At 51.7% G+C, this 17,381-nt stretch overlaps 1 protein-coding gene across 1 annotated transcript in view; it reads right to left on the bottom strand.

Annotated features, from left to right (window-relative positions):
- Positions 1-11,488, bottom strand: part of LOC138583067 (sterile alpha motif domain-containing protein 9-like) — a 71,633-nt gene extending 60,145 nt beyond the window's left edge. Inside the window, exon 1 of the mRNA XM_069654990.1 lies at positions 11,310-11,488. The gene's annotated coding sequence lies outside the window, so the exon portion shown is untranslated. The remainder of the gene's footprint in view (positions 1-11,309) is intronic.
- Positions 11,489-17,381: the final 5,893 nt, after the last annotated feature.

Consider the following 17,381-nt stretch of genomic DNA (forward strand, 5'->3'; position numbering starts at 1 on the left):
GCGATGCCTTCTCGTTCCCCTGGGAGGGCCTGTTCCTCTACGCGTTCCCTCCTTTGCCACTGCTAATCCGGCTCGTCAACCAGCTCAAGAGGTCACGGTGCAGGATGATCCTCGTCGCACCTGCGTGGCCGAGGCAGATATGGTTCCCGGACCTTCTGGACTTGTCAGCGTCCCCGCCAATCAAGCTGCCGGTGGATGCGGATCTACTCTCCAGGGAAGGAGGTGCCATCCTCCACCATGACCCGAAATCGCTGAACTTGCAGGCCTGGCTCCTGCAGCGCTAGAGTTTGGAGGATACGACATACCGGCCGACTGCAGAGAGGTTCTTGCAAAGGCCAGGGCGTCCTCGACTCTTAAATGCTACGGACACAAATGGAAGAGGTTCTCTGTCTGGTGCCACGCACAGAAGATTAACCCTCTACGGATTACGGCTCCCCAGGTACTGCCGTACCTGCTGACGCTGGCCAAAGCTGGACTGGCACACGCGTCCATCAAGATTCATCTTGCTGCGATCTCCCGATACACCAGAACCACGGGCCGGACGTCCTTGTGGTCTCATCGTCTGGTGAAAGAGTTCATGAAGGGACTGTTCGGATCGTTCCCGCCGGTGAAGGCTCCGGCCCCGGCGTGGGAGCTCAACGTGGTGCTGACCAAGCTCATGGGACCTCCGTTCGAGCCTCTGCACTCGGCCCCGTTGAAGTTTCTGTCGTGGAAAACAGCGTTTCTTGTGGCCATCACCTCCGCACGACGGGTGGGAGAGATCCAGGCCTTTTCATGCAAGGCCCCGTACTTGACTTTTCACGACACGAGGGTAGTGCTCAGGACGCACCCCTCCTTCATGCCCAAGGTACCGTCGGACTTCCATCTCAACGAACCCTTGGTGTTACCTGTCTTCTTCCCGTCGCCTTCGTCGCCGGCTGAGAGGACTTTGCACTCGCTGGATGTGGCTAGAGCGCTGAAGTTCTACGTGGACCGCACGAAGTGTTTTCGGAAGACGTCACAACTCTTTGTGAACTTTGGACCTGTCAATCAGGGGAAGGCTCTCTCGAAGGCTTCCATTTCCAGATGGCTCTCCGGCTGTATCATGTACTGTCATCGGTTGGCAAACCGACCGCTGCCTGGCCGTCCGAGAGCCCATTCCACCAGAGCGATCGCAGCTACCACGGCGTTCCTTTCTGGTGTGCCCCTGCTGGACATATGCAGGGCTGCTACGTGGAGGTCGACGCACACCTTCACGAAATTCTACTGCGTCGATCGGGATTCCAGGGAGGAGTCCAAGGTCGGCCAAGCAGTGCTGCGCAACCTGTTCGCCTGAGATGAGCCTGGTGAGGAGGTAAGATGCTTAATGTTGAGTTTGATGTACTGCTTAATGTTGAGCCGTTGCCACCTCCCGTGGTTGTGCATGTGTGTACTGCTATGTATTCTTTATTCATGAGCATGTGAATCCATGCCAGACCCCATGCTGGAGAAGGAACAAGTTACTTACCTGTAACTGTTGTTCTCCAGCATGGGTCTGGTATGGATTCACATGCGAACCCTCCCGCCTACCCCTCTGCGGCTCTTCACTTGGTCATACTGCCACTTCACGTGCTTCCAAATCTGAAGATGGCTGCCAGAGGCGGTGCTTAGGTAGAGGGCAGTCATTGGCTGTGGTCAGTATGACGCAGAGACCAGTGATTGGTTATTACTACGAAAGACAGATCAGAAACGAAACTGATACTGGTTTTTTCTTTACCAAGGATTCCCAGCCTGACGACGGGGAATATTCATGAGCATGTGAATCCATGCCAGACCCATGCTGGAGAACAACAGTTACAGGTAAGTAACTTGTTCCTTATGCCTCTCTTAAAAAAAAATAACCTACACCCCAATACCTCCACACACTACAGACCCATTACCACCGTTCCCTACATCCTTAAGATTCTAGATAGAGTGGCCTATCTACAAATCCAAAAACACCTGGAGGACAACTTATTGGGTCTCAGACAATCAGGCTTTAGGCCAAGACATGGAACGGAACAGCCCTCTTGGACCTAAAACTCCAAATGGATGAGGCTAAGGACAATGGTAAACTGGCCATGCTCCTGCTGCTAGACTTATCAGCAGCATTCGATCTTGTCGATCACCAGATCCTCACTGATCACCTGTCCACAGCAGCCGCCTTCTCCAACAATGCCTCCACCTGGATACAATCTTTCCTGTCTAATCGTACCACCAGAGTCTTCACACCTTCAGCCTCAGCTGACCCAATTCCCATCAATTACGGCATACCGCAAGGCTCGTGCATCTCACCAACGCTTTACAACATCTTCACTAAGCTCCTCTTTGACCGTCTTGACAACATGGGTGTCACTTATACGAATTACGCTGATGACACCCAGGTTCTCATTACGCTCTCAGGGAGCTATGAAGATGATTCTAAATGGATTAATGAGATTTACTTGGAAATCCAGGCGTGGATGGCAGAACACAGCCTGTGCCTCAACGACGAAAAGACTGAGCTCCTGATCGTCGGCTCCCAAATACGCCTTAACAAATTAGACCCACAATATTCTTCCATCAACATTGATGGAAACTTGATCAAAGTGGCCAAAGAAATCAAAACCTTGGGGGTATACTTAGACTCCGCCCTCTCTCTAAAAAAGCAAGTGAACGCCACTGCTTCTTCACCTGCCTACACTAACAAGCTGATTAATGCCTGCAAGTCATTCCTCTCGCCTAGAAGCTTGCATTACTTTAGCCAGGGCACTAGTATTGCCCAAAATTGACTACCGCAACACCCTCTTCCTTGGCACCTCCAAACAGAACCTCAACAAACTCCAGGTCCTTCAAAACAATGCCTTAAGATTGGTATTGAGCCTCCCTAGATCCACCCACATCCCTAGCTTCAGACAGAACGCCCAATGGCTCCCAGTATGGGATAGAATCGTCATTCGCACTCTTATCATCACTCACAAATGCCTACAAACTCCGCCCCCAAATACCTGGCAGGTAAGTTCAACAGACACTAACCAGCCAGACCGACTAGAGCCTTGTACTCGCTTTGGCTTACCATCCCTAGATTCCACCTAAAAAAGAGCTGGTGGAGCGCGCTTCCCTGTGTTAGCCGCCAAGCAGCGGAATACCTTACCTCTTAGCCTCAGAATGGAACCGTCGTTCTGGACCTTTATATTCAAAGTAAAGAGCTGGCTCCTCAGTAAAAAATGCTACTGATCAGCTATTTTGCCACCAAACTACTGTGCCTACTTAATCTTTTTATGTCTCGCTGTAATACTAGCAGATTGGTATTGTACTGAATATCTTAACTCTCGACCCCCTTGTAACCTTGGTCGACTTGCACTTGTTTTTGTTGTTGTAAATTGTCTGTAATACTCGCTCAAGCTTTTTGGGGCCCAGTTACCTGAGGGTTCGGTGCGCGGTACAAATAAAGAAACTAAACTAAATGTGTTGGGTCTGTAAACAGTTCATTGCCCGCCTGCAGCTTCTCTGCGTCTGGAACCCTGGCCCTGCTCTGGAAGGTTGTGCTCAGTAGAAGGGAGGGTGTGCTGTGTGTGAAAAGACGCAATGAGTGTTATGCCCCACCCTATCTAGTTCCCTTGAATGATTATAGGCAGCAAGTAACCTAGCTAAAACTGCTGGGGTCTCTTACCACTGATGGTGCATTTTGTGGGTTTAATGTACTGCAGGTTGCTGTTAGGCAAAGTTGCAGGGGTGTTTCTGTTATGGCCTAGCAATTTATGAGGTGCATTGCAGTGCGGCCCATCTGTCCGTTTTTACCTGCCGCAAGCAGAACATGTTATGCAGACTTGAAATCCGCTGCTGCAAAAAAGGAAAGGACCAGAAAGCAGGCCTTCTTGGCCTATGCCCCAAGGCTTCTAAAATTCAGAAAAGAACTCAAGACCCACCTCTTCAAAGAGTCTCTCCTTCTCAACACCTTGGCCATCAAGTCGCCCTGCACGCCACCTGATGTGCTTGATGCCGTCAGCCTCTCTCTTCCCCACCACCTGGTACAGCTGTACCCCTCCTCTTTGCCCCTCTCTATCGACCCCCTGTATATCTGTTGCTACCGCTGTAATGCACTCTATTATGCATCACTGTTGTATACCTCTGTAAAGTGCTCTGTTATGCATCTGTACTGTTGTATACCTCTGTAAAGCGCTCCGTTATGCATCTGTACTGTTGTATACCTCTGTAAAGCACTCCGTTATGCATCTGTACTGTGTATACCTCTGTAAAGCGCTGCGTTATGCATCTGTACTATTGTATACCTCTGTTTATATCTCTGTAAAGCGCTCTGTTATGCATCTGTACTGTGTATACCTCTGTAAAGCGCTGCGTTATGCATCTGTACTATTGTATACCTCTGTAAAGCACTCCGTTATGCATCTGTACTGTGTATACCTCTGTAAAGCGCTGCGTTATGCATCTGTACTATTGTATACCTCTGTGTATACCTCTGTAAAGCACTCCGTTATGCATCTGTACTGTGTATACCTCTGTAAAGCGCTGCGTTATGCATCTGTACTATTGTATACCTCTGTGTATATCTCTGTAAAGCGCTCTGTTATGCATCTGTTTTGTTGCTGATCTCTATAAGGCTCTCCATTGCTTCTCGATACTAGGTCTGCGCTCAATAAATACCATTATAATAATTATAATAATAATAAAAGGGGAGACACGATTTAGGAGGACACTGCCCTTGACAAACGATGTGTTGTTCGCATCTGCCCCAACCTTCTTGGGGTGTGTGGCTTGTCCTTGCCGTGAAAGTGTCCATTCTATTACAATTCTGCAATGCGTAGCCTCTGGAGTCTGACTGAAGGATATCCGTACGTGTCTGGTTCGTGTATCTGCACGTCTGCGTGGTGCACCTGTGGATGTGGCGCGTACGTGCATCTTTTTACCCAATGTTGGACAGTCCATATGACACATTTGCAAAGCTCATGGCCAATGTTTAACGCTTTTTCGTTCGGAAAACAATTGGTGTTTTTGGATGTTATCTGGTTTTAGGGTTATCAGTGTATGCCTGTGTGGCTGCCAAACATTAAGGGTGCGTGGTGCTTCAAGGTGCGCGAGATATTTGACAAAGGTCACATGCGTGTGCGTGTGATCTCGAGAGTCCTTCTCCAGTGGTATGGAAGAGGTGCTTGGATGGACATTTTCGCAGCAGGTTGGTAGGTTTTGAGTTGTTTGTCCCGGTATTGGCCCCCCCAGCCCAGTAGGGATGAGTGCACATGCACTCGAGTGTCCGGAAGGGCAGGGGTGGGCGCTACTTAGCCTCTGATGTATCGTAGGCGTGGTCTTCTAAGACGTGCGGTGAAGAGTAGCCCCAGGACGGGGCGGGCGCAGTGTTAGTCATTCTGTGATGCCTTTTCACATAATGCCTGTGCATGGTGCCCGCTGTATGCATGCTTGGTTTTTGGAATGCACTGCGCCTACTTCCCTTGGCATACACCTTCTATGCGTGTGACCGTGACGTGCATGAGTGGGACGGTGGGTCCTGGCTGGGGTATGGAGACGTATCCTGAGGGGTGAGCGTGGCCAGGCAGCAGCACATATCCCGATGTCGTCCTCGTGCTTGGGTTGAATGCACGCGTGTGTGGGTCCCTGTCAATGTGACATGCATGCAGTTCACTCTCCATTGAGTCACCGAGTTCCAGTCTTACACAGATCCCCCCGCTCCCCCACCAACGCCCCTCCCTCTTCGTGGGATGGTCACATTGTCCTGTTTCCCAGCTCAGGCTTCCATGGGAGCTGGTGGTTGCAAATGGCCTTGAGAGCCACGGAGAGGGTGACGGAAGGTGCTACTCCTGGGGTTAGCACATTGTGATTGTGCCAAACGTTCAAACAGCACAGGCATGTGCTCGTGTATAGAAAGTTGCTTGAATAGGACAAGCCCCGGCTTTCCGTGACTACCACCAAAGAACAGAATAATAGTGTCAACCCAACTTCCCAACCTCTGAAGGCCCTCCCCCTTTCCTCAAAGAGTATAGATATGTCTACCTGAACTTCCCAACCTCTGAAGGCCCACCCCCTTTCCTCAAAGAGTATAGATATGTCTACCTGAACTTCCCAACCTCTGAAGGCCCTCCCCTTTCCACGAAGACTATACACATTTCTCCCTGAACTTCCCAACCTCTGAAGGCCCTCCCCTTTCCACGAAGACTATACACATTTCTCCCTGAACTTCCCAACCTCTGAAGGCCCTCCCCCTTTCCACGAAGACTATACACATTTCTCCCTGAACTTCCCAACCTCTGAAGGCCCTCCCCTTTCCACGAAGACTATACACATTTCTCCCTGAACTTCCCAACCTCTGAAGGCCCTCCCCCTTTCCACGAAGACTATACACATTTTTACCTGAACTTCCCAACCTCTGAAGGCCCTCCCCCTTTCCACGAAGACTATACACATTTCTCCCTGAACTTCCCAACCTCTGAAGGCCCTCCCCCTTTCCACGAAGACTATACACATTTCTCCCTGAATTTCCCAACCTCTGAAGGCCCCCCCTTTCCACGAAGACTATACACATTTCTCCCTGAACTTCCCAACCTCTGAAGGCCCTCCCCTTTCCACGAAGACTATACACATTTCTACCTGAACTTCCCAACCTCTGAAGGCCCTACACATTTCTAGCTGCAACTCCTGCCGCTCCACCGCAGCTGAATCCCACACGGTCGGTCCTGCATGCTTCTCGTATCCTTTTGAGCCCTTCACCTCGCCCGGCTCTTCTTTTCCAGAGCTACCCTCTCCATACCCAGAAAGATCTAATGGTCCATGGTTAACTTCCCACAACTATCGAACACCGCCACCTGAACAGTCGGTAAGATAGCTCCATGGGTTGAGCACTCACTGCCGCAATCTGTGTGCAGGTCGAGGGTTTCACTCAGCATTTCGTTCTGAGGTCGATAAAGTGAGTAATAATTTCGATTGGGTAATAATAATTGTATATAAAAATGTTACATGTAAAGCGCTTTGGATAAAAGCGCTTTATAAATAACAAGCTTTTGTCATTATTATTATTATTATTGACATGTTTAACTCCTCCCAGCCAACGTGCTCTCTTTCAGACAACATCCCTGGCTGACCCATCACACCAGTGACCACTTTGTACATAACATCTTAAACCCCTAAATGCTTAAATTTGTCACACAAAGATACCAGAACTTAATAATATCATGCAATTAACCCTCAGAAGCTTCCCAAGCAGCTGAGGTCCCCCCACACAACCCCCAACCCTCATCTGCACGACAACCATCAGAGAGAAAGAGAGCAGGTCCCAGGGCAGAAAATGGGCAGGAGTTAGTGGTCAAATGCCCAGGCTAATGGCTGATGGCATTGAGATCAATCAACTCCTTATCACCCCCCACACCACTGCCCCCAATAAAACACCCAGCAATCTGGGCAATGCTGCAGGGCCGCCCAAAGCGAGGCAGGGTAACTGCTGGTACCATCCGGCAAGCATGGGAGAGGGGCAGCTGCCTTCCCCCCAAGCCTGCTCCCCTCTCCCCTACAACACAGAGACACGCAGTCTCTCCTCACTACAAAGACTGGGAAGGGTGAGGTGTGAACAACACCTCACCCTTCCACAAAGCAACAAGGTGCTAATCACCCAGAGGAAACCAACAGCGGGAAGGAGTACAAAGACCTGCCCCCCCCCCTCGGGGGGCCAGATAGTCGGCTGCAGCCGGCCTGGGGGCTGGCCCAGCCCCCACAGCTATACATCAAAGACCCAGGGCTACCCCTAGGTCTTATATAAGAGCTGCACAGCTCACAGAAAAATACAAACTGTTTGTGGACCCTGAACGGGGACCCAAACAGTCAGGAGGTTCGCTGTTCACTCAGCGTCCTCCACTCTCTTTCTTCTTTTCCACAAAGCCCTCCCAGCCTAGAAAAGAAGAACAAGGAAGAGAAATACAGGACACTGAACGGTGACCACAAGAAGGCGGCACAGGCCAGAGGGGGTAACCTCAGGACCCGGTGCCCAAAAGTATGATATTATTAGGATATGTGATTATTGTTATTGTTTCCATAACCATATCTGTAACAATAAAATCCTACGTCCTTTTATTGCCAACACTTGACAAACGTGTGGTCTAACCTTTCTCTGGGGAGGGAAAGGGTTCGGCAGCCCACAACCACTGTTACGAAAAGCATTAAGGTAAGTTGCGTGCATATGGGTACAGCAGTTATCAAGATGCCTCGTCCTTGACTGCTCCACTAGCTCAAACTCCTCAGATGACCCCACACACACACCCCCCCGAGCAAAATGCCCGTAATATGCTTTCAGTAAATAAGATCTTTTGAACTTTGCTGAAATACAATTCAATTTTGCACCATTTAATTTCTGCTAAACAGTTCACTAAATGTTGCTATCATGTCCACAGGAGGTGCATCAAAAGTGCAATGCAGCCCTGACAAATGCAATGCAACTACTGAAAAGGGCAATGTGCCATGAGAAGGGCAATGCAGCTCGGAGAAGGGCAATGCGGCCCTGAGAAGAGCATTGCGGCCCTGAGAAGAGCAAAGTGGCCCTCAGAAGAGCAATGCGGCCCTCAGAAGAGCAATGCGGCCCTCAGAACAGCAATGCAGCACTGAGAAGAGCAATGAAGCCCTGAGAAGAACAATGCGGCCTAGGGAAGGGCAATGTGGCCCAGAGAAGAGCAATGCAGCCCTATGAAGAGCAATGCAGTCCTGAGAAGAGCAATGCGGATCTGAGAAGAGCAATGCGGCCCTCAGAAGAGCAATGCAGCCCTGAGAAGAGCAATGCTCCCCTGAGAAAGGCAATGCGTCCCTGAGAATAGCAATGCTCCCTGAGAAGGGCAATGCAGCACTGAGAAGAGCAATGCAGCCCTGAGAGGGGCAGCAAGGGAACACCCCTAGTGAAGATAATCCTGGTCTTTGGAATCGTTGAAGGTCTGCGGCTGCATGAGAAATGCTCCAGTGGGTCCCAAATTATATCGTTTAAAATTGCACTTCTGTGTGAAAAGGCTTCCGTTTTTTTACTGTACCAAGGAATATTGCACATGGTGATTGTAGAATATGCGACTTGACATGCAGAATTTGTCTTTTCCTTTTAAATTTCTTTTTCTCTAAATATGTAAGTAATGCAGTCAAACACTGCACTCTATGTTTAGTAATGACTGCCAAGGATGACCGAAAGGCCGGGGCATCGCTGCGTCACTGGTTGAAGGTCTTTATTTAGGGTGATTCAACATCCCATTTTTAGGAGAAAGGGGAGTCCCAGTATTTCACCTGCCCCCCTGGCCCGACACGCTTCTGCAGAACAGTCCCACTTTTGGGGGGGCAGGCCTGGTTTTCCGCATATTCCCGTGTCGGGACAAGCGCCCGTTAAATAGTGAACTGTGTCAGGTTTAAAGAAGAACTGTGTCAGAGAACTTGTGTATTAAATAGTGAAAGCACTTCTGGCCAGAAAGCCCGACTGAAATGGAGACAGTGTGAGCATACGTCGCTCTCACAGCTGCTAGAAGGAACGCTATGTCAAGTCATGTATAACGCGCCTGTACACAAGTGTTTCGAGACGTCTCATAAATGAAAGAGATACAGCACAGAAAGGGGGGTGATGTGATGGAAGGTCGGACCCAGCAACATGCAGGAAGGGAGGGGCAGGCTAAAGGCGCAGAAAACAGGAAAGGTGTGGAAGGATTTCTCGTCGGACAGTCGAGGTATCACTCCAAGGCTGTGCATGAAAACAAACCTGCAACTTACATTATAGACCTCCCCGCCAAGAGCGTTACAATAACCCAAGATGGCCCCCAAAACAAACTGAATGTTCCAAGCGTGTGGGAATAGAGAAATCCCAGCGTCTGTCCCTCACTTCCTCTGCCTACCTCTAGCACTTCATCCATCAGGGACTCATCCCGAGCCCAGCTGGCCGCGGCACACACCTGCCCTTAACAGTGTCTGGTGGATCCCCGGTGACAGTTCCATTTACTCCCCCCACTACCTGATCCGAATGTCACTCGAAGTCTCACCCCCATCGTAAGAAGCTCACTGCTTAATCTGATATATAGTACGTCCTTTTGTGATCAAAAAGAGCATTGTTCCTCCCTGTATATGAAATCATCTGAACCCCCCCCCCCCGCCCCCAAGACCGCACAAAAAAGAGATTCCTTATGCTGTGGACTTAGTCATTCTGATCGGTCATATTTTTTGGGGGGGCCGAGGGGGGGGGGGGGGGTGGTGAGAGCTCACTTTTGACAGCCTTCTTCCAAGCCAGTGAACAAGGGCCTGTTTTTGGTCCCGAACATGTGGCCCCTGCAGCTGTACAGCTGTTTCACGCGGTTACATCGTGATAGAGCAGCTTGACGCTAGTCGGTAGGGGGCTGGGAGCTCAGAGCTGGACGATACTACCCCGAGGAAAGGGACCTACATGTTGGTAAGGCACTAATCAAATAGTGTGTCTCTGAATAAAATGACAATGCATCGCGTTTCCCCCATAACACAGCCCTAGGACGCCTGCTATAAATAACAACAAATCGCCCCCCCCCCCGCTTAAGACGGCCCAGTACGCCTGCTGTAAATAACAACAAATCGCCCCCCACACCCTGTTAACACAGCCCTGGGACGCCTGCTGTAAATAACAACAAATCTCCCCCCCCCTTAACACAGCCCTGGGACGCTTGCTGTAAATAACAACAAATCTCCCCCCCCTTAACACAGCCCTGGGACGCCTGCTGTAAATAACAACAAATCCCCCCCCCCACCTTAACACAGCCCTGGGACGCCTGCTGTAAATAACAACAAATCTGCCCCCCTTAACACAGCCCTGGGACGCCTGCGGTAAATAACACCAAATCGCACCCCCCCCCCCCCTTAACACAGCCCTGGGACGCCTGCTGTAAATGACAACAAATCGGACTTCCCACCGCCATTAATACAACGATGGGACGGCTTCTGTAAATAACAATAAATCGCCCCCCCCCCCTTAACACAGCCCTAGGATGCCTCCTGTAAATGACAACAAATTGCACCCCCACCCCCCATTATCACAGCTCTAGGACGCCTGCTGTAAATGACAAGTCGCGTCCCCCACCCCCGTCCCTCTTAGCACAGTCTTAGGTCGCCTGCTGTAAACTCGTCTTGCATTCTCTAGCGTTTGCCCAGGCATCTCATCCCATTTTTAGTTAAGATACTTTGAAACACAATTCTTCACCGTGGCTTCTCCTTAAAAGACATTTGTCCGACAAGCTCCCGCGAGTTCATTGACTTCAATGGACAAACCCATCGGAGGTATGCGGGGTACAAAGAAAAAGCAGAGACGGGAGGGAGGTGGGCGCTTTACTTACCCGCATTTTGAAATACAAAAACTGCTTTCTAGCTCACATTGCCGGCTCTTCGGAGGGTGGTCGCCAGTTTGGAAACTTTATTTCCCCAGACACCGTCTGGTCTGCAGCATCCGTGAAGGGCAACGGAGAAACACTGAGTGAGGCAGGCGCTGGTTGCCGAGGCGTTGCCCGGCAGGAAAGGCTGCAGGGTCTTCAGGCATGCCACATGTCGAAGTTGACTTGACACTGTAAATCCAATTTTTGTGGCACGTGCATACTCTTGCTTAGCCACGCGAAGCGACTAGGACAATGAAAGCATTTGAACTATATACAGCTAGTGATGTAGTTAGTAGTACATTCAGCCAAATAGCAAATAGATGGGCAAGTATTGCGTTACATTTTTTTCTGTAGATAAAATGCAAACATGATATTTATAAAACAAGTAAACCATTATTTTACATATGCATTCAGACGTTAAGCCGGTTTGCGAAAGCTGACAAAAAAAAGAAACAGGTCCGCAACAGCTCTATTTTCCATCTTCTGTATTTGCGAATGTTAAATGTTAAGGGAGTAATTCATAGAATTCAGTGCAGAAGTAGCACACGCGGCCAGCGCAGAGGGGGAGCGTGCGCCAAACAGCATTTAAGCGCACCGCGTATTCATGGATTTCCCAAGCCGTTTGCAGCCATGGCACAGCAAACATCCAGCAGCGCCAGTTACGCCCCCAAGAACGCCCCTTGCGCCAGAAAAAAACATAGAAATACCCAATACGGCGCAAAGGGCCACGCTAACCCTGGACCAGCCTACAGGCCCCCTACACTGTAATTGTGTGAAAAACTACACGTACCCCGCTCGCGGCAGCCAAAACGCGTATAAATCTCCCCGCGCACCCCCTTCAATACGCTTACCCAGCTCGCGGCAGCCAAAACATAATCTACTCGTGCACCCCCTTGAATATGCGTACCCACTCGCGCCTACAAAATTGCACGAAAAAGGCCTACCGTAACCCCGCGAATACGCGTACCGTGCACAGGCAGCCAAATCGCGTGAAAATCTCACGCAACCCCAGCTATATGTGTACCCCGCCTGCGCCAGGCAAATCGCATGGAAAAAGTTCCCCCTGTCGTGTGGCCTGCCTGCGAGGCATGGGCAGGGTTGTAGGGGTGTCCCCTGTGGTGTGGGTTGCCTGCAGGGCATGGACAGGGTTATAGGGGTGTCCCATGTGGTGTGGGCTGCCTGCGGGGCATGGACAGGGTTGTAGGGGTGTCCACTGTGGTGTGGGCTGCCTGCGGGGCATGGTCAGGGGTGTTGGGCTGTCTGCGGGGCATGGCCAGGGTTGTAGGGGTGTCCCCTATGGTGTGGTCTGGCTGCGGGGCATGAAGAGGGGTGTAGGGGGGCCCCTGCGGTATGGGCTGCCTGCAGGGCATGGTCAGGGGTGTTGGGCTGTCTGCGGGGCATGGCCAGGGGTGATGGGCTGCCTGCGGGGCATGGTCAGGGGTGATGGGTTGCCTGCGGGGCATGGACAGAGTTGTAGGGGTGTCCCCTGTGGTGTGGGATGCCTGTGGGTCATGGACATGGGTGTAGGGGTGTCCCCTGTGGTGTGGCCTGCCTGTGGGGGCATGGACAGGGGTCTCAGGGGGTCCACTGTGGTGTGGGCTGCCTGTGGGGCATGGTAGGGGTGTTTGGCTGTCTACGGGGCATGGCCAGGGGTGATGGGCTGCTTGCGGGCATGGAAAGGGTTGTAGGGGTGTCCCCTGTGGTGTGTGCTGCCTGTGGGGCATGGACAGGGTTGTAGGGGTGTCCCTGTGGTGGGACAAAAGGGGCCCTGCTGGCATGTGGACTGGAAGACGACATGGAGTACGACTGGTGCATAGTGTGTAAAGAGGAGGAGAGGGTCGCAAGAGCGCCCGGCACATGGAGGAAACCCCCAACGATGTGCCCTCCCAGCCAGTTCACGTTGGCATACACCTGTTCGTAATGATGTGCGTGGTCCCCCCAGGAAGCATGCACATCATCACGAATGTCACGTGTGTGCAACGCGATACCAATTAGGACGGGCTCAATCCTGTCATGGATCGCCACGTTCGCAGGTAGAGGAGTGCCAGTTGACGTGGGCCTCCCCCGTACCTGTGGACAGGCCTGGGACGGGGCATCCCTGCTGGTGCATGGTGATGCAGTCTCAGTATCAGGAACAGGATTAGGCACAGACCCCTCTGCGGCAACCTGTGCTGCCTCCTTCCCCTGCCCGTGGACTGCACCACTTTCACCAGTGGAACCACCCCCACCAGGCCCCATGTGTGGGTCTGATGCAGCCTCCTCCTCCTCACCCACCACCAACCTGGATGCCTCTGCACCGTCTTCCGCTGTGGACAGGCCCTGTGTGGGCTCACCTGCCCCTACCGCTGCTGAGGAGCCCACTTCCAACCTCCGCCTCTTGGGCATCCCCTCGGCAGGCCCGGCAGGCCCGGCATTGGACGCGGCACCAGTCCCCACGCTCCCGGAAGATGACATGTCCTGGGAGGGTGGCCGAGCCTTGCGTCCCCGCCTGGTGGAGGCATCCCACTGCTCTCCTCCACAGCGCCGTCTCCACCCTCTTCCTCAGTCGCCGCTGTAGATAGGGAGAGATTGAACACAAGCATCAGGGTACTGAACAATAGTCTGCTAGACACAAAGCAATTGCACATGAGTGGCACTGTGAAACGTCACTTCCATCTTCACCCTCCACAACACATGGGTCAGTGCAAGCAACACACATGCAGAAACAGGCATGGCACATGCAACAGACATTTGCATCCATGTCCAAGGCACTGTTGGAACATCTGATGGGGGGCTGAATGTCACATGCATCATGGGACATGCTGATCACATGCACACACCACCAGACAGTCATGCATCTGGCCATGTCTACCTCCCGACACAGTGGATTCATGCACAACTAGGCGGCATCAGTGAATTCACACATCGTGATGGTCATGTGTCATGCATCCATGGCGTTTCCCAGTCACACACACACCACTCAGACACACGCACATGTACACCATGCATGACCATGACATCAGCATCCATGTCTCACACCCCAAACATGGCTAAGTCCAGACACAGGCATGCAAACATTTCTGCATCGTCACACGCTGGTGCACATTATGCATTGCAACACAGACAGACCATTGACGTGGAACAGGCTTCAGTGGACTCACATGCAGCACTGTCATGGCTCTGCACACAGACATACATACATGGGGCATGCTAGACATGAGGCCAAGGTGCACACTCCTGCCACACCTCAACATGCATAACGATGGACAAGAACACATGTACACTTACCACTCGACTCCATGCGGGTCTGCAGCTCGAGGACCTGGTGGTGAAGCATTGGGCGTGTGCGCTCCAGGACCCGCATTTGGATGTTGGACAACTGTTCCCAGCGCCCCACTTCTCCACAAGCTTCTATGAGCCGCCAGGCCTTGCTGTGGGTCCTGGACCTGAAGTCCTCCCAGCGCTTCAGGACACAATGGTAGTTGCGGGATGCCACCCCCTCCGCGTTGATTGCAACCACGATGTTCAACCAGATCCTCCTCAGTCCATCCTTGTCGAGGCGCGATGTTGGTGAGAAGAGGGCATCATAATGCCCCAGGACTTCCTCCACCAGGATGCCAACTTCATTTGCTGTGAAGATGACAGCCCTCTGCCTGTCTGCCGGGGGATTGCCACTGGCCCCGGATGGTGTTTGGTCCGACATGGCAACCCCTGAGGCAGGTGTGGGTGGGGAACTGAGTCCTGGGGCTGGGCTGTGGAGCAATGGTACACCAGTCGGGAGTCTTCTGGGTCAGCAGAGGTGGTCTCAGGAACAGGATCCCTGGCAATGGCTTCTGTGCAGGCACCAAATAGCAGGGCACGTTGGCAGCAGGCAGGCTGGATGCAGCAGATGGCTTATAGGAGGCTGCTCGGGGCTCTGTGGGGGGGGGAGATAAATGGCCTTCTGGGCAGGAGCGTGGTCTTCCGTGTGTTGTTGCGTGGCCAACTTAATGCAGAGTCTGCACGTGAAAAAACAGCACACGAGCGTGTAATTAGAGGAAAGGCCCTTAGCGCGTAAGTGATGTGACGCACATAGGGGTTGCTTTCCGCACGGGTTAAAGGTGCGCGTAGTACGCCATTTGACGGCAGGGTGCAAAACTACGCCTGCTCATCGTAGGGCCCACTGGCAGTGCATCGCGGACCACATTAGTTCCTTGAGATTTGTGAAGCGCACAGCTGATGATTGCTAGAAGTGTTGGAATGACCTCAAACGCTGAGCTAAAAACAAGCTGGCTTCTAATTACGCCTCTAATCTGGTGACTGCCAATGGGACACCACCAGAGGATGATGAACTCACAGAACATGAGGCAATTGCTGGAGAGTTCATCGCAAAGGATCAGATCCAAGGCGTGGGAGACCTCCCAGATCTTGAGGCAATGTCCGGTGAGTGTCCATGCGTGTGTGTCCAGACCATGGCCCTCATTACAACCTTGGCGGAGGACCATGGTGCTATTAGCACCATGGTCCATGCCGCTAAGGTTACGATTCCGCCATGGTGGATGGCGGAATTACCGCCCCATTACAAGGTGAGTGGGGCGGTAATTCCCCATTCACCAATGGCCCCTTCCCCATTCCCATTTTTGCCCCATAGGGCATAATGGGAATGGGGAAGGCGATAATTACGGCACCGTAAATTACGGTTGCCGTAATTATCGCCAAGGTCCCTTAGCGGGTTGTTTTTTAACGCCTGCAAAAAGCAGGCGTTAAAGTCACCATCCCGCTAAGGGACCTTGTAATCAGGCGGTAAGTGTTTAACGGCGCCGACGCTCTTTACGGCGCCGTTAAACACTTACCGCCTGGGTTGTAATGAGGGCCCATGTGTATGTTGCTTGGGTGATGTGTTGTGATCGAGTGCCAGGTCAGGCTATGTACTCATAACTGCCATATGTGACCTCCAAGCCATCCCCCACCCTTGGGTTTGGGGTTCACTGTATCCCTACTTACCACTGCAAACGCTTTGCACATGATGACTGCACTTGCCCTTAAACTGCTAGCATGACACAACATTGTAATTACAGTTTTTTTTATCTTAATTAACTGGTGAGGACCTACACAGGTACTGCACCTGCTCACTTCTGAACCCTGTTTCAACCTTCAACATGGCAGTTGACTTGTGTCATGTCAAAGTGACCTACCATTGATGTATCCATGTGCATCCCATCACTGTTTTTTAACACACTGGCGTTGTTGCAGCGTGTGACACATGTGTGTTTTCTCCCACTCTTTTGCATGTTCTGTTTGATGAAATACATTTTACATGGATGGGGGACAGTAGTGCTTCACTCCCATCTGGGTGTCCTTGTCAGTTCTGCCATGGCTATGCTACGTGCCATCTGTGTGCTGGCATCTGTCATGTTTGTGGATGGTCCATGCCACTCACAGGCTTATGTGTGATGCAGGTGCTATGAACCATGCAGCACATGTGTTGGTTATCCATTTTAGAGTAATCAGTGTCTGCTTTCAGGGTCCCCTTCCACTTCATTGCCACTGCAGGCATGGCTGAGTTTGTGTCATGTATGACATGTCGGATTAATGTATTGGATGTCAACATTGTGATGCATATGTGTGTGGGCCTTGCTGTTCACGTGTGTGTTCATTACTTCTTTGTCATTTTGTCCAGGTAATGAGGCACTGGAAGTTGTGGAGGAGGAGGAGGAGGAGATGGCGCAGGGGCAGGATTACTCAGAGCCCCAACCAAGCACCAGTGGAGGACGTGGGGTGGTGCTGCACGAGAATCCATTGCTCCTACAGACCGTCCTGTCCAGGGGTGTCTCTGGGTGTGCCTCTGAGGATCTCTATGGCTCAGGTGCTGAATCAGACATTGACACAAATGTCCCGTCGCAGGTGAGTGTTTCAGGCAGGGATGTTATTCTGTCCAACTCACCTGCACTGGGCATTCAGTGTTGGATAGTCCGCCTGTGGCGGTTACGGATGCAGGGTCACACTCCATACTATTTGCTCCTGTTCCTGGGGCAGCAGATCAAAGGAGGAATGCAGCCGTGCAGCCACAGGCAGCAC

This window comes from Ambystoma mexicanum, chromosome 3q (assembly GCF_040938575.1).
Source record: "Ambystoma mexicanum isolate Mex_15411 chromosome 3q, UKY_AmexF1_1, whole genome shotgun sequence".
NCBI classification, from domain to species: Eukaryota; Metazoa; Chordata; class Amphibia; order Caudata; family Ambystomatidae; genus Ambystoma; species Ambystoma mexicanum.